At 43.2% G+C, this 25505-nt stretch overlaps 1 protein-coding gene across 3 annotated transcripts in view; it reads right to left on the reverse strand.

The window, feature by feature from the left end:
* dop1b (DOP1 leucine zipper like protein B) overlaps positions 1-10874 on the reverse strand; it is a 150884-nt gene extending 140010 nt beyond the window's left edge. For 2 of the 3 annotated variants that reach the window (XM_043701242.2, XM_087992537.1), the window contains exon 1: positions 10431-10874. The gene's annotated coding sequence lies outside the window, so the exon portion shown is untranslated. Of the gene's footprint in view, positions 1-10112; positions 10133-10430 lie in introns of those variants that run through there. The other variant, XM_087992538.1, reaches the window with a different exon arrangement.
* Between the last annotated feature and the right edge of the window lie 14631 nt (positions 10875-25505).

Here is a 25505-nt window from a genome sequence, read left to right on the forward strand (position 1 = left end):
TTGTTTTGTTCCCCTGAAAATGAACAATTGGGAAGCAATAATGCAAGCAGCAACATGGATCCACACTGCTGATCCTATGATGGAAGGAAGGTGGTTCAATGATAATTGGGTTAGGGGACTACCCAGAGGAATTCCTTCAGTGATATCCTGGTGCTGAGGTGACCTTTCCGTTCCTAAAATTGTCTGTGTATCTCTCGGTCTCTGTGTGTATTTATTGTCAGTCCCCTAGATGCCCTCAAGGAGGTGGTGACAAGCTGACTTCTTGAACTGCTACAGCTCATGTGCAGTTGGTAGATCCATCATGCCATTGAAGAGGGAATTTGATCCAACGATCACCAAGTGATCTCCAAAAGCCAATGACTCCAACTGATAAGGCTTCAGACTTGAATTCTCACTAACCAAATGATTGCCATACTGGAGGCCATATTCCATTAAATGCTACTTTCATGTCAAGGGGGAGTCTCAGTCAGTCTCACCTAAAGAATTTGGCTCTTTTGTCTATGTTTGGACCAAGGCTGGAATGAAGTCCAGAATCAAATTGCTCTGGCAGGACCCAAACCCATCTCATGGGAGCCTACTGAATTGAAGAATAAATTAAAATATGGTGATAATGCACCACAACACAATAGAGGATGCCATCAGGTGAAGATGGGACTTCACCACGATAACACTGTGCTCTGTTCAAAGCTGTCAAGGATACATACATCAAGGAAAAGTAAACAGGAGAGGATGGATTCACGCATATTTTCCTTTTAACATCGGCCACAGTTTCAGTCTAAGAGCTATGTCCTTCAGGACCCAGCCAGTTCGATCAGTAGTGGTGTTACCAGGTCACTCTTGATGATGGACCTTCAAACCCCCACCCAAAGTACATTTTGTGCTCAGTAAACCTCTTCTAAGTGACGTTCAATGTTGAGGAGTACTGATGGTAATCAGTAGTGGGATTCTTTGTCTATGTTTGATCTGATGTAGAGGACTCTGGGATTACTCTTACTCAAAAGAATCATGTTGAAGCAAACTACCCTGCTGCTAGAATACAGCATACCTAGAAATGGTTACAGAGATGTCTTGGACATTGGCTTTAAAGGGCTACTTGATAAGAATGACAAGATCAGGCTATTGCTTGACCAATCTATGAGACTGGTGTCCCAATTTCTGAAATGTTAGTGTCATGGCCAAAGGATTTGATGAAAGATCTGAAATAAAATTACATTTTCTTTGCGTTTAAATTCTGTTCCTATAAATCTTGGTGGACTCAAAAAAATATTGCCAAGAATAATCACATAATTCTATTTCCAAAAACCTCTGAACCGCTAGACATTCCAGCTAGAACTGTCAAAGTGCAGGCAGATTATTTACTTCCAAGCAGATCTGGAAAAAGGAAAGCCTCAAAATCCATTCTGCTGAAGTGGCCACAAAGAGTTTAGTAATGGAAACTCTGAGGGAGATTAGCTCACAAAGATGGGCCCTGAATATTAAAATGCCTGTTATTATCACATGGCGGAAATCTGACCTTATTGAATTGCTTTATGAAATTTTAGGATTCTAAGTCAGTTGCTCTTTGACCTCCAAACAGAGAGAGCAGGACTCCAGATTGAGAGGCTGCCTGCCTCAGATCCTCCATCTTTGTTTCCAAGATAGCAGCTGGAAAGAAATTGACACTTGGCCTGCAAGGAGGCAAAATACTGGACATAACTCACCCAGGAAACTAGCACTGGACAGACCAAGTAAAATGGCAGATTTCCTCCCTTAGAAGGATATTTATCAACCAAGTGTGTTTTTATCACAATATCTATCTGATAGTTAATAGCCACCTTTAAATGAGACAAACATTTTAGACCAGATTTACATTGGTATTGGGATTCCATAAAAACATTTTCCTAACATTTACTATGGAGCACGAGATTTCATTAACAGCTATTACAGCAACAGTTAAACTTTGAAAGTTCTAGCATTTGAAAACAAAGGGAAGAATGACAAAAAACACTGAGGTCATGATGCCCTTTGAACTCATTTTACCAATTTATCTGCCACGACGTAGTCTATTATTATGAGTTTTAGTTTCAAAAGTAAATATTTGTTCTTAGGAAGAATGGTCAACTAACTCTCAGATAAAGGTGAACAAGGGGTCAACTAACTGACCCATTGACTGAAAAACATTCATACAATTGATTGACAGACCATGAGTTGCCTGTCTCTGGAAATATGATATAACACCAATTGCTCAGGCACAGAGAGGAGTCTCCATTGAGTGTTCCTCAGAGAGCTGTCTTCTCCCAAAAAAAAGATGGGCCAGAAAAGAAGGGGAGGAAAACCCAAGGAAGAGTTCCCTGCACCCTTGGCTAGAGAGCAGGATGCTGCTTCCACAACTTTAATGAGACCAATACATTCAGTCTAACGGCTGGTTTGTTCTCTGGTATCAGTTAACCATTCCCAGTTTATGGTTTCTTTGTCTAACTGAAGAACGCATCATATCAAGTGCTGCTTCTTAAATTCAGAAAACATTTACAAATACCTGTCTGCCTATGAGAGAGAACTGATCATGAATCCACCAAAGTCACCACTTATTAAACTTACCCAGAGGCTATGGTGAGATTTAAACCCATGCCTATGGAGCATTAGTTCAGGCCTCTGAATTCCTGGCATTACCACAATGTTAACCATCGTGGCATGCTTCTCAAAAAGCAGTGCAATTCCCAAGAGAAATAAATTGAGAAAAAATAAAAATACTATTTTATGTGCAATGCAAGTACCTAAGATAATCAAAGTAACCTAAGCAATGTACAAAAACAATTTATATAAAACTTGGAGGCAAAAGGAGGGCTGGGTTTGGAGTATCATATGTTAATGCCAAACCGGAGAATGGTGTATCCAAGATGCAGCCTACCAACTCAGTAACAAATCAGAGCACAATTCGGCTGTTCAACTCCTCGAGCCTGACCCTTGAAAGACATCAGTGTGACGCAGCTGGCTTCTCTAACGTAAGCCAGGGGAAACGAGGATAGGCTTTATACCAAGCACCGAAGTGTAAATGACAATGCAAATAGAAATGACTGCAAATACTCAGCACATCTGACAACATCAGTGGAGGGAGAAACATTGTGACACAATGATAGTTAGAGGGACAGGTAGTTTTGAGGAAGCAGGGAGGCCGCAGAAGGGCTTGGATGGGCTATAAGAATGAGCAAAGAACTACCTCATAGAATACAATGTGGGAAAGTGAGAAGTTATGAATTTGGGAGGAAGAATAGAGGAGTACTATTTTCTAAATGGGCAGAGGATTTGGAAATCTGAAGCACAGAGAGACATGGCAGTCCTAGTACAGGATTCCTCTGAAGGGTTAACCCGCAGGTTCAGTTGGCAGTTAGGAAGACAAATGCATTAATTTCAAGATGGCTGGAATGCAAGAGCAGGGGTGTACTGCTGATACAGTGTAAGGCTCTGGGCAGACCACATTTGGAACATTGAGAGCAGTTTGGGACCCGTATCAAAGGAAGGATGACCTTGAAGGAGGTTCACAAGAATGATCCCAGGCCTTATGAGAAGTGGTTCAGGACTTTGGGTTTGTACTTCATAGAGTTTAGAAGAATTGGGTGGGGGTGGTAGTGGTGGTGGATCTTATTGAAATTTACAGAATACTGAGTGGCATGGATAGAGTGGACGTGGAGAAGATATTCCACTAGAAGGAGAAACCAGGCCCTGCGGACCCAGCCTCTCAGTGAAGGGATGATCCTCTAGAATTGAGATAAAGGAGGAATTTCTTCAGCCAGAGGGTGGTTAGTCTGTGGAATTCATTGCTGCAGGGGATCATGGAGGCCAAATTATTGAGTGCATTTAAGACAGAGGTAGGCTCTTGCTTACTAAGGGGATCAAGGGCTATAGAGAGAAAGCAGGAACACAAGGTTTGGAAACACATCAGCCATGATCAAATGGCTGAGCAGTCCCAATGGGCTGAATGGCCTAATTCTGCTCCTATATCTATGGTCTTCTGCATCCAATACGACTTGTCTGACTTGTTAAAGATAAGCTGTACTTGACAAACAATAAGAAGAATTATGAAAATGTTTCTAAAATGTCAGCAAGTTAGAAATAAAAATGCATTTGACGCAGAAATCTCAATAGATTGACAAACAAAAGACAGGTTGAGCAGAATTAGTGTTTTAACCATCTAACGGGGGAATTGAAAACACTCAACTTTGTAGCCTAACTAGATCAGCAAAGGCAGTTGTGAATTATCTTGGTTTTGGAAAACATATCGTTTTCGTTCACTCACTGAAGAGTTGACAAAAGGTAGGGAAATGTTTTACAAAAAAAGTAAATAAATGTGCCTCCCTTCCCCACCACAACATCTCACATTTAAATTTTGACTTCAAAACTCAGCAGCTGCTTTGCAGTTTTAATTTGCATTTCTATTGGTCTTTTCAAGGATACACACTCTACCATCCTTGGTAGAACAGTAACCAATTTGCAGGGTGACTTTAGATAAGCGAAGTGCATTTTCAGCACTTTGCCTTCAAAAACAGAACAATGGGTTCGGTAACATTGAGTTAAGACAAACTTGATTTTTTAGCATTTTGATCTATTCTTCACAAGTATCGCTGATAAAGCCAGCATATCTTATCAGTCCCTAACTGCCCTTGAAATGAGTGCCTGGCTGGGCCATTTCAGAGGGCAGTTAACAATGCATCCACATTGCAATGTAATTGGAGATTCATGTCGGTCAGACCAGCTAATGACAGCAGTAAAGAAGGTTACCAAATCATTTGAGTCAATGGGCTGAGTGGCAGATGGAGTTTAATTTCGATAAATGTATTGCCTTTTGGCAAAACAAACAAAGGCAGGACTTATACAATTAATGGTAAGATCCTGAGTAATGTTGTAGAACATACGGACCTGGGGGTTCAGGTGCATAATTCTTTGAAATTTGCATCACAGATTAACAGGGTGGTTAAGGCAGCAATTAGCAAGCTTGTTTGTATTGCTCAGACCTCTGAGTATACGAGTTGGGACATCATGTTGAGGACATTGATGAGGCCTGTTCTGGAGTATTGGGTCCAGTTCTAGTCATCGTGTTATAGGAAAGATATTATCAAATTGGAGTCAGTTCACAAAAGGCTAACCATGATGCTGCTGGGAATGGAGGGTTTGCATTATAAAAGGTCGGCTGGATAGGCTGGGTTTTTTTTCTCCCACTGGAGCATAGGAGGTGGAGGGTGACCCTAGAAAGGTTGATAAAATCATGAGAGACATAGTTAAGGTCTTTTCACTAAGGTTAGGGGGGGAATTCAAAACTATTTTTCAGGTGTGAGGAGAAAAGGTTCAAAAAAAAAAGACAAGGACAACTTTTCTGTTTTTACACAGAGATTGGTTTGTGAGCGGAATGAACTGCCAGAGGAAGTGGTGGATGCAGGTACTGTTGAAACATTTAAAAAGACATTTGGATAATTCCTTGCTTATAAAGCCATTACTACTTTCAATATTATGAGCAAATTATCTAGGCTGACACATACATATTCCACTGAAGGAGTACTGCACTATCAGCTAGGCCATTTCCTCAGATATAACATTAAACCAAAGAGCAGTCTATCCTTTCAGGTGAAGATGAAACCACTATTTTCAGAAGAGCAGCACGTTCTGTCCAATATTTTATCTCAACAAATATCACTTCTGAAAATAATTCTTTTCACTTGCTGTGCTCAATTTAGTTGCTATGTTTTCCATAAAATAATTGTGACTAATTTCCAAAGTATATAATTGATTTATAAAAGCACTTGGGAGGAATCTGAAGGCCATTAATGGGGCAAGATGCTACCATGTCTGTGTTTTAAGATAGATCTTTAACTGGAATTTTAAAATCTAACAGCCACTAGCTCACCTTCCAAATTTGTCCTAAGCTAAAGATGAGCTTTCCCCTCACCAACACAATGACCCACCTAAAATGTATAGCTCACCACTGGCGTGGAACCCACAAGGACAATTCACATTCCATCACTCGACAGTGCACCCAGTTAGATATATTAACTCTTTATCCCCTTTCAGAGTAAACTCCATGAAATCCAGCTACAAAAAAAATCCAATTGGACATTTGTAAGTTAGAATCAGATGTATGACATACAAATTTGAAAAGTGTGGTGCTGGAAAAGCACAGCCAGTCAAGCAGAGTCCAAGGAGCAGGAGAGTTGACGTTGAGCATAAGCTTATCAGGAATGCGATTCCTCATTCCTTATGAAGAGTTAATGCTCAAAATGTCAACTCTCCTGCTCCTTGGACACTGCCTGACTGGCTGTGGTTTTCCAGCACCACACTTTTAGACTCTGATCTCCAGCATCTGCAGTCCTCACTTTCTCCTAGTTATATGACATACATATACAATCAAAATTTGGCCCCTTCAGCCTGCTCTGCCAATCAAGATCAGGGCTGATCGTTTGCACTTCAAACGCCACTTACCTCAGATTCCCTTCCCTACAGAAAGCTTTAAAAGGCTTTCAACGATCCACCTTCCACTATGTTAGAGGGTTCCAAAGTTGCACAATCCTCCCAGACAAGACAATGCTCGTCTCTCCTAAATGTACGACACCTAATTTTAAGCGTCCCCGAGTTCTGGAATCATCCACAAGAGGCAACATCCTTTCCACATAGACTTGATCAAGGCCTTTCAAGTTCTCCATTTCAAACAAGTCACCCGTCACTCTTTTAAACTCCATTGGAAACAATTCCAACCTTTCTCACTGAGACAACCTGCCTTTGCTATTCCCTGCTGAACTTGAATGTTAGCTTTCTATGATTTCAGCACAAGGATTCTCAACTCCTTTCTCACCCAGCATTCCAAATTCCTCCCCCAACATCCCCTCCACCACCATATAAATGCTGCCTCCTCCACATTTCACCAGCTCTGACTAAGAGTCATCCAGACTCCAAATGTTAGATTTTTTTTCCCTGGATACTGCCTGACCCACTGATCTCCAACATTTGTTTTCGATTTCCAATGCAGTACATAGGTAAAATATTCTCTCTTATGGAGAGCAAAACCATTGGTATTTTGACAGTCGACCAGTGGAAATTCTTATTTTGAATCAGTTTATAAATCAAATTTTGTACAAATAATTAAATGTGGAACTAACTTGGCACTGAAATGGACTTTTAATATAGATTTTCTACCTGCTAAAAGGGAAAGCAATAGAGAGTTAACAAATGCAAGGATTTGGATTTAAATGCTGTACTCATTGCTCCTAAGCTTATAATTCTTGTCCATCTCCTTTTTCTAACATGCATTCATAGCAATTTCACTTCATTGTAATTGGGTTGCCTCATTTTTCCTTCAACAGTTTGTGGATACACATCATTTTGAATTTTTTTCATTTATTGTAAAACATCTCAAAATTTAACTATAGTAACCATGTCAAAATAAATGTTTAAAACATTGAGTCAAATCAAATGTATGCTTCTCATTTTAAAATGATAATCCAAACCATATTTTAGTATTGCAAAAACAAAAGCTAAAAGTCTTAAACACAGACTAGTCTGGTATATCTATGCTTTATGCTAAATTTGTTTTTGCGATTAAGAGGTTTACTTCAGCAGCTGCACAGAAGGAAATATTTTGTCTATAGCGGTTAAGTGTTGTTTTTAAAAAAATACAAAAATCTGCAGAGAGATGTTAGGCCCAAACATAATGCATTTTTCCTTTACTGGTGATCATACACTGTTTTACATATAACAAACGTCAGTAAAAATAAATCTGTTTGGAACATATGCACCATTGCATTAATTCTAGAGCACTCCTTGTGTCTTAGAGCACGTTACAAGTTGCTGTAAACACTGGTCAAGTCAGAGAGGATGAAAGAGATCATGAAAGGCAAAGACGAAATCAAAAGCATTGCTGATTTGAGGGTTCGAAAGGAATGGGAAAATGTTCAGCAATTCAAAGTGGGTGAGAGCGGTTTAAAATGCAGGTAGTAAGGGGTGCAAAGTAGGTAGAGCACAAGCAAGACTGGAAGACACCTGCAGGTACAGACAGATGAAGAAGATGAAAACCTACAAGGGAAGGCAACAGAGGGAACCCAAAGTAAAGTCAACCCATTGTGGGAATTCAAGTAGACCTTGTTAAAGAGAGGAATGATGGGAACAAGAGATATCAAACTGCTCAATAGGGACAATGCCCTCACCACTTTCAGTTCAGTTTTTAAAACAATGAAAGGAACAGTGAGCATCAACAGTACAAATATATTGCAAGATAAACAAAACACCAAAAATAAAAGTTAGAGATGCTCATTTAGATTTAGATTAGATTACTTTACAGTGTGGAAACAGGCCCTTCGGCCCAACAAGTCCACACCGACCCGCCGAAGCGCAAACCACCCATACCCCTACATTTACCCCTTACCTAACACTATGGGCAATTTAGCATGGCCAATTCACCTGACCTGCACATCTTTGGACTGTGGGAGGAAACCGGAGCACCCGGAGGAAACCCACGCAGACACTGGGAGAATGTGCAAACTCCACACAGTCAGTCGCCTGAGGCGGGAACTGAACCCGGGTCTCTGGCGCTGTGAGGCAGCAGTGCTAACCACTGTGCCACCGTGCCGCCCACCCCAAATTTACATCACAAATTAGCTTAGTTACATTTGAAGACAGACCAATCATGCTAAACAATGTTTAATAAGCCAGAATGAGCAGTGGAACTTGAGTCGTCACCAAACTGTCAATTGCCAATGATGGCACTAATCTACTACCTCAGTGTTAAAGTGATGACTATTTGTTCCCCAGTTTGGTGCCTGCAGTTTAATGTGTATTTCCTATACACTAGCAGCAACTCCTGCAGTTCTGCTTTTTAATAATACTGAAGATAATAAGGGATTAGTGCAGTCACAGATGGACCAGACACTGCCTGGAGGAAGAACACTTATTTGAGATTTGGGTTGATACTTCACCCCAAATTTACATCACAAATTAGCTTAGTTACATTTGAAGACAGACCAATCATGCTTAACAATGTTCAGCCAAAACCATGCAACCTTGATGTTGCAGCATGGAATCCAAAATCATTAACCAAGACAAACAACTTTTATGTATGTAATGTAATCAAAACAATACACCTTCCTGATGCTTTTCACAGAACCATTATTAGACCATACATTCAACAACTCACATTAACAAATATTAAGTCAGTTCACAAAAACTTGGACAAGGGGGTAGTTTTTAAAAGAGAATCTTAAAAGGGGATGAGAACAAGCCAGACAGGCTTCTGGGTAGAATTCCAGGACTTAGGCCCTCATTGAAGTACAGATGTCACCAGAGAAATTAAAATTGAGAATTTTGAAGAGACAATATTTGAAGGAATGCAGGTATCTGGGGAGGGCTATTGGTCTGGAGATGAGAAATAGGGCATAAAAGGTAATGTTTAAGTTTGAAATGAAAGATGATAATTTTAACCCATTATCAAAGATTTTTTGTTTTCAAAAAACACATTTGATTTTAACAATGCCTTTTAAATAAATTTAAAAATTCAAAAAAAATTGTTTTATAGCCATAAACTGTTGGAGGAGACGAGCTAATTAAAATGAAGTGAAATCGACCTTCGGGGATAGATAGTTCCTCTCAATTAACTGGCTTAAACCCATAATAAAAATTCCAAAAATGGTGAGAAAACAGACTAGTACAAATGAAACTGCCCACAACACAACATTGACCAGTACTCCACAATATTGGAACATGCTGAAAACAGATAAATAACATCTCAAGCGACCATTCAAAATGCAGTTTTATATTATTCGTGAAAAAGGAACAAAGTGAAACAACATGAGGCATTTACATATAATAAGTGTTAGGGGGGGGGGGGGGTAAAGGCAACGACAAAAAAAATGAAAATAGAAAAGGGGTGAGGTGGGGAAAAAATTATATTCTAAGTTGCAGAAAATAAAACTAACGTCATACTACACTTGGAACTAAAGCATTGCAAATAAATAGGATGGGGCTGAAACAAATTGCACGGGCTAAAACATTTGTGGAGTTTGTCGACAGATGTTAAAGTGAAAAAAGCAGCCTGATAAAAACCATTCAGATCCTGATTGTACCCTGTGTATCAAGTAGGGAATAATCATTATCATCACCTCACACTGCGTGCGTGGTATTGAAACAAGTCATCCAACCAGCTGTCCTCTGGGATGCATCGTTTTAAAACAACGTCCAATATTAGTGAAACACAGTAACTGCTTTGTTTGTGCGGATGGTGCAAAGCCAGAGATTAATATTGCAACACCGCCTTTAAAACACAGGGACGGTTCAAGGGCATAAGAAGAAACTGAATCATAATAATAACGCCCCTACACTTCTACCGCCCGATAGGAAAAAAAAGGGGAAATTACTGAAAAAGCGAAGAGAGGAAGATGGACGATAGAAAGAACACGGAAAACAGAGACAGTACTCACCAGCCTGAAAAAGCACAGCACCAGAGGGAAGGCACTATGGTGTTGCTGGAAGTCTGCTAAAGGATTTATTCGGGGGGGAGAGAGCGCGATGTGTAATTACACCCACTGGGCTGGAGTGTCACTGAATTGTTACAGTGTAACCCACTGAGCGAGCTGACATTTCCGCCTCTGGATGTAGCATTACCCGGGCTGGCCAGGGGGAGACCAGATTGGGGAGGCTGTCTCTCAGAGTTCAGCTCGGCTCATCAGGGCGTTCCTCCTGCCCTCTCACAACTCCCTCTCCCTGAAAGTATGGTCCGTCCCTCCTTCCCCGGCGTTCTGGACAGCGCTTCGTCCTCAGCCTGGTTCAGTAGACGGCTCTCACTCCCTGCCACACGCCGAGGTGGCACAGTCCAATCCCAGCTGATCCCAAAGACATCCACCCAGCAGTCTCCCTTCCCTGAGTGAGTCGGTCCTGTGATAAACATCACAGAGATAGCAGGGAGAACGTGCATCTTTTTCCATACGTCTCCAAGGTCTATTTACAGCAGATCACCTTCAATGACAATACTCCTTGCGAAACACTTGTCTGTTTATAATAACTGTAGTAATTGGGTCTCCATCTAATCACTTTACAACTCATTTATCGTTTTTGTGCCTGCGTTTTACCCAGTCCAACCTATTTTTCTTACACGCTGTTCATCTGTCATTCGTCACAGTTCTGATGATAGGTTGTGTCTGATAAATATGCACTCTTTTCTCTGCCATTACACATGTGATCCGACTAGGATTTTAAATTCAATGCCTGATAGGGATTTAGGCACAGTTTCAATTCTAGCCTTCAGGGACACCCAGTATGCTCTTGGGAATAGGGGAGTTTCAGCTTTTAAAATGATTATATAGTCCAGATGGTGTGAGACCTGGAGGATGTGATGTAAGGTTTGATATTTTTGTATTTAATTATTTTGGATTTTAAACTGGTGGTATATGAGTTTTCATCTCTGTGCATGAGAAGGTTTCATAATTAAACTTGCCAGTCTTTCTGGAGCCACGATTTTCAAACCAGTATGTCTCAGAGCACAGCTGGCTGGGGAGTCAGCCTGGAGTAATCATGTGAATTTATTTGCATTGTGGGTGTCTTTTAATTGGAGAGAGAAAACATCGAAAGGCATTAGCTTGTTTTTGGTTTAGGAGAATTAATTATCGATTGGAAAACTATTTGGACAGTTCACAGAAGACCAATGCGTCAGTTCAGAACAGGCAGGAAATTGATTACCATAGTGTAATCATTTTAGTTTGAAAATTCAATCGCATTCCCATCACTGCATCTTCCACAATGAACATCCTGAGGGTTATCATTGAGCAAAAACTGAACTGGACTAGTCATTATCAATACTGTGGTTCCAAAAGCAGGTTAGAGTCGAGATGAGATTCCCTACAATGTGGAAACAGGCCATTTTACCCAATAAGTGCACACCAACTCTGAAGTGTAACACACCCAGAACCAGTTCCCACTGACTAATGCACCTAACACTATGGGCAATTTAGCATGGCCTATCCATCTGACCTGCTCATCTTTGGATTGTGGAAGGAAACCAGAGCACCCAGAGAAAACCAACACAGACACAGGGAGAATGTGCGAACTCCACACACACAGTCGCTCGAGGTTGCAATCAAACCCAGGTCCCTGCTGCTGTGAGGCTTCAGTGCTAACCACTGAGCCATCAGGCCACCTTAGGACAGAAGTACTGCAGTAAGCGACTCGTCTCCTGACTTCCCAAAGCCTGTCCATCATCTACAAGATGCAAGTCAGGAGTGTGATGGAATACTGCCTGGATGGGTGCAGCTCCAACAACATTCAAGAAGGTTGGCACCACCCAGGACAAAGCAGCCCGCCTGATTGGCACCGCATATGCAAACATTCACCCCCTCCACTACCATTGCTTAGAAGGAGCAATGTGTATTGTTATGAGGATGTGGGTGTACCTTTAAGAGAGTTAAAAGCTAGCAGAACTACCTGACAGCATCAAGTGTTCTCTATAAGGTAACAATGTAACACTTGGTTGAAAGCTAGATTAGTTGGGCTGCCTTCACAACAATATTTTCTATAAGATGCACTGCAGACATTCAGCAAGGCTCCTTAGACAGCACCTTCCAAACCCACAATCACTTCCATTTAGAAGGACAAAAGGCAACAGATTAATGGGGTCACACTATCTGCAAGCCATTCACCATCCTGACTTGGAATCGCCTTTTCTTCACGATCACTGTGGCAAACTCCTTGGAATGGGAGCTCAATTATTAGCACTGCTGTCTCACAGCACCAGGGACCCAGGTTCAATTCCTGCCTCGGGTGACTATGCAGAGCTTGCACATTCTCCCTGCGTCTGCATGGGTTTCCTCTGGGTGCTCCAGTTTCGTTCCACAGTCCAAAACATGCAGGGTAGGCAGGTTGGTCATGATAAATTGCCCATAGTGTTCAGGGATGTGTTGGCTAGGAGTGTAGCCATGAAAAATGCATGGTTATAGGGATAGGGGAAGGATGGGATGCTGTTCGGACAGTCGGTGCAGATTTGATGGGCCGAATGGCCTGCTTCCACATTGTAGAGATTCTATGATTCTAATAACATTGTGGGTTACAGAGTGGGAGCACTGACCAGGGGGCTGCTGGGAAGGTGAGTCACTGATTTTAAAACTTACCTCATGTATAGGCAGGATGCAGACTGAGCAGGAGCAGACAGAGACTGCTGAGTAAGTGAAGTATTATATTTGGGTGGTTGCTTTATCCGAAACACTACTTAGGTAGTATCTCTCACCCATCCTCCTCCTCTAACCAAAAAAAAGGTTCTGCGCACCAGATTGGTAAGGTAGTTTTTAAAAATTCTTTATTTTTCAACAGTCTCTTTGGGAATTTAAAATAGTGGGAATGGAGATTAGGGCAGTTGAATGTTCCTCCTGCAGAATGTGGGAGGTTAGGGTTACCTGTTGACTGCATCTGCGGGAAGTGCGCCCAACTCCAGCTCCTCGAAAAATGCGTTAGGGAACTGGAGCTGGAGCTGGATGAACTTTGGATCATTCAGGAGGAGGAGGGGCTTATTGAGAGGAGTTAAAGGGAGCTAGTCACAAGAAAAAGGCAGATGAGTTGCAGCCAGGGGATGGAAAGGGAAGAGGCAGATAGTGCAGAGATCCCCTGTGGCTGTTCCCCTCAATAACAAGTATACCATTTTGGATACTGTTGAGGGGGACAACTTACCAGGGGTAAGCCATGGGGTACAGGTCTCTGGCACAGAGTCTGTCCCTCTTGTTCAGAAGGGAAGGGGGATATGAGCAGAGCATTAGTCATGGTTGGTGTGTTGCCTCCCAGGTGCCAGAGTTCATGATGTCTCGGACCGTGTTTTCGGGATCCTTGAGGGGGAAGGAGAGCAGCCCCAAGTCGTGTTCCACATAGGCACTAATGACATAGGTAGGAAAAGGGATGGGCATTTAAGGCAGAAATTCAGGGAGCTAGGGTAGAAGCTAACAGCTAGAACAAACAAAATTGTTATCTCTGGTTTGTTGCCCGGGTCACATGCTAGCGAGGCAAGGAATAGGGAGAGAGAGGAGTTGAACACGTGGCTACAAGGATGGTGCAGGTGAGAGGGTTTTGGATACCTGGATAATTGGGGCCCATTCTGAGGTAGGTGGGATCTCTATAAACAGGATGGTCTACACCTGAACCAGCAGGTTAACAATATCCTCGAGAGGGGGTGGGGGGGTTGCTAATGCTCTTCGAGAGGGTTTAAATTAATTCAGCAGGGGGATGGGAACCTAAATTGTAGTTCCAGTATCCAGGACGTTTTGAGCAGTGAGGTCATGAATAAGGTTTCAAGACTGCAGGAGTACCAGCAGGCAGGAAGGTGGTTTGAAGTGTGTCTACTTCAATGCCAGGAGCATCTGGAATAAGGCGGGTGAATCTGCAGCATGGGTTGGTACCTGGGACTTCAATGTTGTGACCGTTTCAGAGACATGCATAGAGCAGGGACAGGAATGGTTATTACAGGTTCCAGGATTTAGATGTTTCAGTAAGACCAGAGAAGATGATAAAAGAGGGAGAGGTGTGGCATTGTTAGTAAAGGACAGTATTACGGTGGCAGGAAAGACATTTGATGACTCGTCTACTGAGGTAGTATGGGCTGAGGTTAGAAACAAGAAAGGAGAGGTCACCCTGTTGGGAGTTTTCTATAGGCCTCCGAATAGTTTCAGGAATGTAGTGGAAAGGATAACGAAGACTATTCTGGATAGGAGTGAGAATAACAGAGTAGTTGTTATTGGATCTTTAACTTTCCAAATATTGACTAGAAATACTATAGTTCGAGTACTTTAGATGGGTCCGTTTTTGTCCAAACACAGTCTGTAGACAGGCCAAAAAGGGGTCAGGCCACATTGGATTTGGTACTGGGTAATGAACATGGCCAGATGTTAGATTTGGAGGTAGATGAGCACTTTGGTAATAGTGACTACAATTCGGTTATGTTTACTTTAGCGATGGAAAGGAATAGGTATATACTGCAGGGCAGGAGTTATAGCTGGGGGAAAAGCAATTATGATGTGATTAGGCAAGGTTTAGGATGCACAGGATGGGGAAGGAAACTGCAGGGGATGGGCACAATTGAAATGTGGAGCTTTAAGTATGTACCTGTCAGGCAGGGAGGAAGTGGTCAAGCGAGGGAGTCGTGGTTTACTAAAGAAGTTGAATCTCTTGTCAAGAGGACGAAGAAGGTTGTGTTAGGATGAAACGTGAAGGCTCAGTTAGGGCACTTGAGAGTTACAAGTTAACCAGAAAAGACCAAAAGAAAGAACTAAGAAGAGCGAGAAGGGGACATGAGAAGTCATTGGCAGATAGGAGCAAGGAAAACCCTAAAGCTTTCTATGGGTGTATCAGGAATAAAAGAATGAGGAGAGTAAGATTAGGGCCCATCAAGGACAATAGTGGGAAGTTGTGTGTGGTGTCCGAGGAGATGGGGAAGGGTTAAATGAATATTTTTCATTAGTATTCACACTGGAAAAAGACAGTATTTTCGAGGAGAATACTGAGATACACGCTACTAGACTAGATGGGATTGAGGTTCACAAGGAGGAGGTGTTAACAATTCTGAAAAGTGCGAAAATAGATAAGTCTCCTGGGTTGGATGGGATTTATCCTTGGATTCTCTGGGAAGCCAGGGAGGAGATTGTCAAGCCTTTGGCTTTGATCTTTATGTCATCATTGTCTACAGGAATAGTGCCAGAAGACTGGAGGATAGCAAATGTTGTTCCATTGTTCAAGAGGGGGAGTAGAGACAATCCTGGAAATTATAGACCAGTGAGCCTTACTTTGGTTGTTGGTGAAGTGTTGGAAAAAGTTATAAGAGATAGGATTTATAATCATCTAGAGGGGATTAAGTTGGGTTAGTGATAGTCAACACTGTTTTATGAAGGGTAGGTCGTGTCTCACAAACCTTTTTGAGTTCTTTGAGAAGGTGACCAAACAGGTGGATGAGGGTAAAGCAGTTGATGTGGAGTATATGGATTTTAATAAGGTTCCCCGTGGTAGGCTATTGCACAAAATATGGAGGCATGAGAATGAGGGAGATTTAACAGTTTGGATCAGAAATTGGCTTGCTGAAAGAAGACCAGAGGGTGGTGGTTGATGAGAAATGTTCATCCTGGAGTTCAGTTACTAGTGGTGTGCCGCAAGGATTGGTTTTGGGGCACTGCTATTTGTTATTTTCATAAATGACCTGGATAAGGGCGTAGAAGGATGGGTTAGTAAATTTACAGATGACACTAAAGTTGGTGGATTTGTAAATAGTGCTGAAAGATGTTGTGGGTTACACAGGGACATAGATAAAAGCTGGTCTGTGAGGTGGCAACTGGAGTTTAATGCGGAAAAGTGTGAGGTGATTCACTTTGGAAGGAGCAACAGGAATAAAGAGTACTGGGCTAATGGTAAGATTCTTGGTAATGTAGATGAGAGATTTCAGTATCCATGTATGTAGATCCCTGAATGTTGCCACTCAGGTTGATAGGGTTGTTAAGAAGGCATACGGTGTGTTAGCTTTTATTGGTAGAGTGATTGAGTTTCAGAGCCATGAGCTCATGTTGCAGCTGTACAAAACTCTGGTGCAGCTGCACTTGGAGTATTGCGTACAGTTCTGATCACCGTATTATAGGAAGGATGTGGCAACATTGGAGAGGGTTCAGAGGAGATTTACAAAGATGTTGCCTGGTATGGAGGGAACACCTTATAAGGAAAGGCTGAGGAACTTGAGGCCATTTTCATTAGAGAGAAGGTTGAGAGGTGATTTAATTGAGAAATATAAGATAATCAGAGGGTTAGATAGGGTGAACAATGAGAGCCTTTTTTCCTCAGATAGTGATGGCTAGCATGAAAAGACATAACTTTAAATTGAGGGGTGATAGATATAGGACAGATGTCAGAGGTGGTTTCTTTCCTCAGAGAGTAGTATGGGCCTGGAATGTCCTGCCAGCAACAGTCATAGACACGCCAACTTTAAGGGCATTTAAATGGTCATTGGATAGGCATATGGATGAAAATGGAATAGTTAGGATAGATGGGCTTCAGATTGGTTCCACAAGTTAGTGCAACATCGAGGACGGAAGGGCCTGTACTAAGATGTAATGTTCAATGTTCTTATCTACATCACATAGACTGTAACAGTTTTGAAGGTCGACTATGGTTAGACAATAAAGGTTGCCCTCGTCAGCAACACCCACATCCCATGAATGAATAAAAAAAAGTTTGATTCTTAAAATAAAATTGACAGCATGATGTGCTTATGCTTCAGTGAAAGACCACTTCATTAAAGAAAGAAAAAAGCAAAATGCGATCTATCAAGTGAGATTTCAGTCTTGAATCTGGATTGTCTGGTTAAGATCAGCTGGGATCATTGTTGCACATTCTGGTGTTCCCATGTACCTACTTGCCCACTAGATGGCAGTGATGACAGGTTTTGAAGATTAAAAATCACACAACACCATAGTCCAACAGGTTTAATTGGAAGCATAGCTTTTGGAGCTGTACTCCTTCGTCAGGTGGTTGCAATGGATTTTGTAAATGCTACATTCTGCAGCCACTGTGGGTTACTGATGAAGGGAGTAAATGTTTGTAGATATGGTGCCAGTCAGTGGGCTGTCTTGCCCTGGATGATGTCCAGCTTCTTGAGTGTTGTTGGAGCTACACCAATCCAGGCAAATGGGGAGTATTCCATCACCTTCCTAACTTGTGCCTTGTAGATGGTGGACAGATGTTTGACATCAGGAAGGAAATTAGTCGGTACTGAATACCTTGTCTCTGACCTGTTCTTGTAGTCATAATATTATAATGGCTTTCCTGTTCTGTTTCTCATTAATGGTGACTCCCAGGATGTTGACAGAACGTTGTTGATTCCATTAGAAAGGAGTTTTTTGATAAAATGAGAACCAACTTTCTATCCCTTGCATATTTCTGATATATGGATGATATGTTTGCTGTATTTACAACAGCATTGAAGAATTTCCTCGCATCTCTTAATGGGCTCCATCCTGCGTTCAAATCCACTTTGAAATGGACGGGTCAAATGAGCTCTTTCCTCAGTGTCCTCACTGAGGAGTCAGCTAGGAGATTCTGTACTATAGTATCTCACAAACCTATCTTCACTAATCAGTGTACACATTGGGATTTGTACAGTTCCACAGCTTATTAGAATGGCCTTATAATCAACCTTGTAAATATACATTCGCTGTACAAGCTTGATGCTGGAATGGGGTGCATCAAGTCCATCCTGAGGTATCATGGCTATCTTGTTTAGATTATGGTTTGGAGATGCCGGTGTTGGACAGGGGTGTACAAAGTTAAAAAATCACACAACACCAGGTTATAGTCCAACAGGTTTAATTGGAAGCACACTAGCTTTTGGAGCGCCGCTCCTTCATCAGGTGATAGTGGGGAACACAATTGTAAGGCACAGAATTTATAGCAAACATTTACAGTGTTATGTAACTGAAATTATACATTAAGAAATACCTTGATTGTCTGTTGAGTCTTTCATCTATTTGTGTCTGTCTGTGTGTATGCGGGACCTTGGGTTCATGTCACATTACAGGTGACCACCATTGCACTATATACACACACAGACGCATCCCACACACACACACACACGCACTTCTATACACACACATACACACGGACACACATATACACAGACACGCACACAGACACTCACGCGCACCCTTACAGACACACACTCCCACACTCAGCCTCTCAGAGACTTAGACCACTCTACACTCATAGAACATAGAACATAGAAGGATACAGTGCAGTACAGGCCCTTCGGCCCTCGATGTTGCGCCGATCCAAGCCCACCTAACCTACACTAGCCCACTATCCTCCAAATGCCTATCCAATGCCCGCTTAAATGCCCATAATGAGGGAGAGTCCACCATTGCTACTGGCAGGGCATTCCATGAACTCACGACTCGCTGAGTAAAGAACCTACCCCTAACATCTGTCCTATATCTACCCCCCCTTAGTTTAAAGCTATGCCCCCTTGTAATAGCTGACTCCATACGTGGAAAAAGATTCTCACTGTCGACCCTATCTAAACCCCTAATCATCTTGTACACCTCTATCAAGTCACCCCTAAACCTTCTTTTCTCCAATGAAAACAACCCCAAGTGCCTCAGCCTTTCCTCATACAATCTTTCTACCATACCAGGCAACATCCTGGTAAACCTCCTCTGCACCCGTTCCAGTGCCTCCACATCCTTCCTATAGTATGGCGACCAAAACTGCACACAATACTCCAGATGCGGCCGCACCAGAGTCTTATACAACTGCAACATGACCTCAGGACTCCGGAACTCAATTCCTCTACCAATAAAAGCCAGTACGCCATATGCCTTCTTCACCGCACTATTTACCTGGGTGGCAACTTTCAAAGATCTGTGTACATGGACACCAAGATCCCTCTGCTCATCCACACTACCAAGTATCCGACCATTAGCCCAGTACCCCATCTTTTTGTTACTCTTACCAAAGTGAATCACCTCACACTTAGCTACATTGAACTCCATTTGCCACCTTTCTGCCCAGATATGCAACTTATCTATATCCCGCTGTAACCTGCCACGTCCTTCCTCACTGTCTACAACTCCTCCGACTTTCGTATCATCCGTAAACTTGCTCACCCAACCTTCTAACCCCTCCTCCAGGTCATTTATAAAAATGACAAACAGCAATGGTCCCAAAACAGATCCTTGTGGAACACCGCTAGTGACGGCACTCCAAGATGAACCTTTGCCATCAACTACTACCCTCTGTCTTCTTCCAGCCAGCCAACTCCTAAGCCAAACCTCCAACTCACCCTCAATGCCATACCTCTGTATTTTTTGCAGTAGTCTACCATGGGGAACCTTATCAAACGCTTTACTAAAATCCATATACACCACATCTACCGCTTTCCCCTCGTCCACCTCCTTAGTCACCTTCTCAAAGAATTCAATAATTTTTGTGAGGCACGACCTGCCCTTCACAAAACCATGCTGACTATCCTTGATCACATTATTCCTATCCAGATGTTCATAAATCCTATCCCTTACAATTCTCTCTAAGATTTTGCCCACAACAGAAGTGAGACTCACCGGCCTATAGTTACTAGGGTTATCCCTACTCCCCTTCTTGAACAAGGGAACCACATTTGCTAGCCTCCAATCTTCTGGCACTACTCATGTAGACAACGAGGACATAAAAATCAAGGCCAATGGCTCTGCAATCTCCTCCCTTGCTTCCCAGAGAATCCTAGGATAAATGCCATCAGGCCCGGGGGACTTATCTATTTTCACCCTTTCCAGAATTTCCAACACCTCTTCTCTACATACCTCAAAGCCATCCATTCTACTTAATTGTGACTCAGTATTCACATTGACAACAATGTCCTGTTCCTGATTGAATACTGACGAAACGTATTCATTCAGTGTCTCCCCAATCTCTTCAACCTCCACACGCAACTTCCCACTACTATCCTTGACTGGACCTATTCCTACCCTAGTCATTCTTTTATTCATGCACGCACATATACACTCTCTCTCGCAGACACTCACAACCTCTCACCCCAGACACACACACACACTCCCACACTCACACGTGCACCCCCTCACAGACTTAAGACGCTTTACACTCACTCTCCACTCTCTCTCACACTCACAACTCCCAACCCAGACAGACAGACACACAGACAGACACAAAGACCCACATGCACACATATACATATACGTTTGTGGGGTGAATTTGTACTTTCAGAGTTACGTTGTACTTTGCTCAAAAACTGCATGAATTCATGTAAAACTCTATTATCTCACTTTTTAGATTAGAATCAATCTAAACATCATGGCACAGACAGAGAACACAGGGGGCTAACACCTTCAACATATTGTCTCGCTAACACCAATTGTTACAGTTGACCTGAGAATGCAACTTTTAAAAAAAAGTTTTGTGATTTACACATGAAATAAGTGAAACTATCATGGTATTTGAACAGATGAAAGACTCAACAGACAATCAAGGTATTTTTAATGTATAATTTCAGTTAAATCACACTGTAAATTTTTGCTGTAAATTCTGTGCCTTACAATTGTGTCCTCCACAACCACCTGATGAAGGAGTGGCGCTCCGAAAGCTAGTGCTTCCAATTAAACCTGTTGGACTATAACCTGGTGTTGTGTGATTTTTAACTTAGCTAAAGATAGAGCTCAAAGAGAGAGAAGAACAGTTGGACAGACAAAGGAGTGGGTAACGATCTGGCTGTGAGGGGAAATAGCTGTTAATGGAGCCTGTTAGTGGCTACCAATAGGTAGTGTGTAATTGTAGGCAAAAGTGAGGACTGCAGATGCTGGAGATCAGAGTCTAAATTGGAGTGGTGCTGGAAAAGTACAGCAGGTCAAGCAGCATCCGAGGAGCAGGAAAATCGACGTTTCCTTCAGATAAGCTCAGCACAAGCTGGAAGAAATGTTGATTCTCCTGCTCCTCGGATGCTGCCTGACCTGCTGTGCTTTTCCAGCATCACTCTAATCTAGTGTGTAATTCTAGACTACGTGTTAACAAGGCCTGGTGTGTGGGGTAGGGGGCTAGGATGTGGAGGAGTTCAGGCCCTAAAATTATTGAACTCAATATTGAGTGTGGAGGGCTGAAGGGTCCCCAAGTGGAAAATGAGATGCTGTTCTTCCAGCTTGTGCTGAGCTTATCTGGAGCACTGCAGCAAACCTGACACAGAGATGTTGGATGTTGAAGTGGCAGGCAACTGGAAGCTCAGGGTCTTTCTTGCAGGCAGACCCTGAGGTATTCTGTGAAGCAGCCAGCCAGTCTACGCTTTGTTTCCCCAATGTAGAGGAGACCATACTGTGAGCAGAGAATGCAATCAACTAGATTCTGCAGGTAAATTGCTGCTTCACCTGGAAGGTATGTTTGGGTCCTTGGATACTGAGAAGGGAAGAAGTAAATGTGCAGATGTTACACCTTCGGCAGTTGCAGGGGAAGGTGCTGTGGGGGGTGTTGGGATTGAAGGAAGAGTGGACCAGGGTGTCCTGGAGTGAACAGTCCCTGTGGAAGGTGGACAGGGGAGGGGAGCAGAATAGTGTCTGGTGGTGGCATCTCACTGGAAGTGGCAGATATGGCATCTGATCTTCTGGATGTGGAGTCTGGTGGGATGCTAGGACAAGGGAAATCCTATCGTTGTTGTGGGTGGGAAGAGAGGGGGTGAGGGCGGAAGTGTCGGAGATAGGTTGGACCCTGTCGAAAACGATGCAGGGGAATCTTGGCTGAGGAAGAAGGTGGACATTTTGGAGTCTCCCTTGTCGAAGTTGGCCTCATTGGAACATATGCGATGGAGATGGAGGAACTGGGAGAATGGAATGGAGTCTTTACAGGAAACAGGTATAGTATTGTCCAGTTAGTTGTGGGAGTCAGTGGTTTTATAGTGGATATTAGTGGCCAGTCTATCTCCAGAAATGGAAACTGAGGAGGGGAATAGAGGAGTCAGAGATAGACCAGGTGAAAGTGAGGTGTATATTGGAAGCAAAATTGATGAAATTTTTCAATTCCAGATGAGAGAGGGAAGCAGCACCAATGATATCATCGATATGTCAGAGAAATGGTTGTGGGTGGGGACCGGAATAGAACTGGAACAAGGAATATTCCACATACCTCACGAAGAGACAGGCATAACTGGGGCCCATGTGGGTACCCATGGCCATTCCTCTGACCGGAAGAAAATGAGAGGAGTTAAAAGTGAAGTTGTTGTGGGCAAGGACAAAAGCTGAGCCAAGCGGAGGAGGGTGGTGGGCAGGGACGGTTCAGGCCTTTGCTCCAGGAAGAGGCAGAGAGCCCTGAGACCATCTTGGTGGGGGATTGACATGTGAAGAGACTGCATGTCCATGGCAAAGATAAGGCAGCTGGAGCCTGCAAATTGGAAATTCTGAAACTGGCGTAAAACGTCAGAGGAATCACGGGCACAATGACCCTCATTGCCCAGAAGCTGCAGACAGTTGGGCTGCCTCCATGGATAGGCTAGTGGCTGCCATGGGGAACCAGGCCCAGCTTCCTCAGGGACCTCCATCACCCCAGCCACTGGTCCTCAGGACAGGCGTAAGGGAAACTGGCAACAGGAGTATGGGAAACCTTGACCCAGTCCAGGTGCCCTCTCCTCACAGGAAGACAGGGCAATGCCAGGAGGCAGCACCAAAAGAACAACACACAGTCCCATCTGCACTTTCCAGTCAGGATGCTTCAGAGCTGCCCAGGCCTTCCACCTTCACCTGTTCCCCGTCCCCCAACAGGTCTGGCCAGTTCAGACGCAGGTGCCTCTGTGTGCGCCTCACTAAACCTCCAGGCCTAACTGCTGAGCATGCTCTCTCCACCCAGCTGCAGAATCAGGGAGTGCACTGAGATGCAGTGGGAGAGAGAGAAAGAAGAAAATGTTTTGAGGGCATTTTGGTGGCATGGTTAAAGTAGGTTTGCATGTCACTCTTAGTACATGCAGACATATTCCTGATGTTAGCTTCCATGTGTTTGTAAGTCTCTCTGTGTAGATGCCAAACACATTTTCACACCATCCAGCAGAAGTTCATGACAACAGACGATACTCGATATTAAGAACCCACTGCACCTTCTGGAAGCAGAGTTGACAATGGGTGAACATGGCATTGGGTCATTTTGACACATTTCTCACTATTCATTCGGCATCCCTAATATTTGGCTGCCTCTGTGTATAAAGATGTAGATTTCAAAGAGTTGTACAGTAGTCTCTGTGTTAGTGACTTCAGTAAGGAATACTCCCCTAAGACTTTGAGGTGAGCTGCCCTCTTGTTGCACATGCAGAGCATTTGCTGCATAAACTGCTGGCACATGGTGCAGGTATGAGATTGACGTACAGCAAGCTGTGTTCTCCCGAGACTGAGGGCAGCTCAGCAGCAATGCAAGCTGTTGGATTTGTGACTGCACTAATTGACACAGCAAGTCAGGGAGGTTGTGAACAAGCAAGAAGGTGCTAAGTGACCCAAGCTCTAAGAAAGAAAGCAGCCACCTTTAGATACACCTCTAGTCCAATCTGTGAGCTGGCTAACTGTCCCTACGCACTAAGTGTCCCTATTGCACCTTTCAATGATCCAGAATGTCAGTCTGCACACGGGATAAAGGCCAGGATGGTTGTGATGGGTCGGTGTTCTGGTTTCCTTGTTGTGTTTTTCCAATGCCCAGATTGTTTGGCACGTTCAGAAGGATGGGAGACTGAATATTAATGAGTAGTGGCATGAACAAAGCATTTAACAAGCATTAATTTCTGTCAAGGTTTAGATCAGAGTGGTGCTGGAAAAGCACAGCAGGTCAGGCAGCATCCGAGGAGCAGGAAAATTGACTTTTCGGGCAAAAGCCCTTCATCAAGAATAAATCCTGTCAGTTGTGAGAAGCATAAACTTTGGTGCAAGATGACCTGAATAGACCTAACTGGAATTTGTGACTGATTCAGTCACACAAGTCATCCAAGCCTGACGCCTGTGAGATTCTACCCAAAAGAAAACACGCGAGGTGAGAAAAAACTGTGTTTATACATCAAGTGGTGTGGGTTTGGAATGCACTGCCGGGAAGTGTGGTAGAGGTAGGTTCAGTTGAGACATTCAATGAGGCATTAGATGAATATTTAAATTATAACAATGTGTAGGGTTACTGAGAAAAGGAACAAGATTGCTTAGGTTCCCTACAGTGTAGAAACAGGTCCTTCGGCCCAACAGGTCCATACCTACCCTCCAAAGATTAACCCACCCAGACCCATTTCCCTCTGAATAATGCACCTAACACTACGGGCAATTTAGCATGGCCAATTCACCTCACATGCCCATCTTTAGACTGTGGGAGGAAACCAGAGCACCTGGAGGAAACCCACACAGACACAGGGTGAATGTGCAAACTCCACACAGACTGTTACCCAAGGCTGGAATCAAACCCAGGCCCCTGGGACTGTGAGGCAGTAGTGCTAACCTCTGAGCCACTGTGCCACCCACTCAAAATACTGAAAGAACAGTGCACAGCAGACACAGTGCACCCAATGTCTTCCTTTTACGTGGTAACAAGTCTGTGATTCTGTGTTCTGTGACTGAGATGCTTGACCTCCAACAATCACATCCATTTTTCTTTGTGCTGAGTATGACATTAACAGGCAGACAGCTCTCCCTGATTCCCAGTGACTCCGGTTTTACTAGGGATCCTTGATGCTACATACAGTCCTGTGCAGCCTTGATGTCAGGAGCAGTCACTTTCATCTCAACTCTGGAACTCAGTTCTTTTATCCATCCATGAATCAAGACTGGAATGAGGTCAGGAGTTGAATGGTCTTGGTGAAACACAAACTGAGCATCAATGAGCAGCTTTCCTTTGTAAATGCTGCCTTATAGCACGTTTAGCAACCCCTTGCATCATTACAGTCACACAGCATAGAAACAGACCCTTTGGTCCAACCAGTTCAAGGAGAAAGTGAGGACTGCAGATGCTAGAGATCAGAGCTGAAAATGTGTTGCTGGAAAAGCGCAGCA

The sequence above is a fragment of the Chiloscyllium plagiosum genome, unplaced genomic scaffold, assembly GCF_037043375.1.
Source record: "Chiloscyllium plagiosum isolate Xiang-an unplaced genomic scaffold, Cpla_swu_hap1 HiC_scaffold_12, whole genome shotgun sequence".
In the NCBI taxonomy this organism is placed as follows: domain Eukaryota; kingdom Metazoa; phylum Chordata; class Chondrichthyes; order Orectolobiformes; family Hemiscylliidae; genus Chiloscyllium; species Chiloscyllium plagiosum.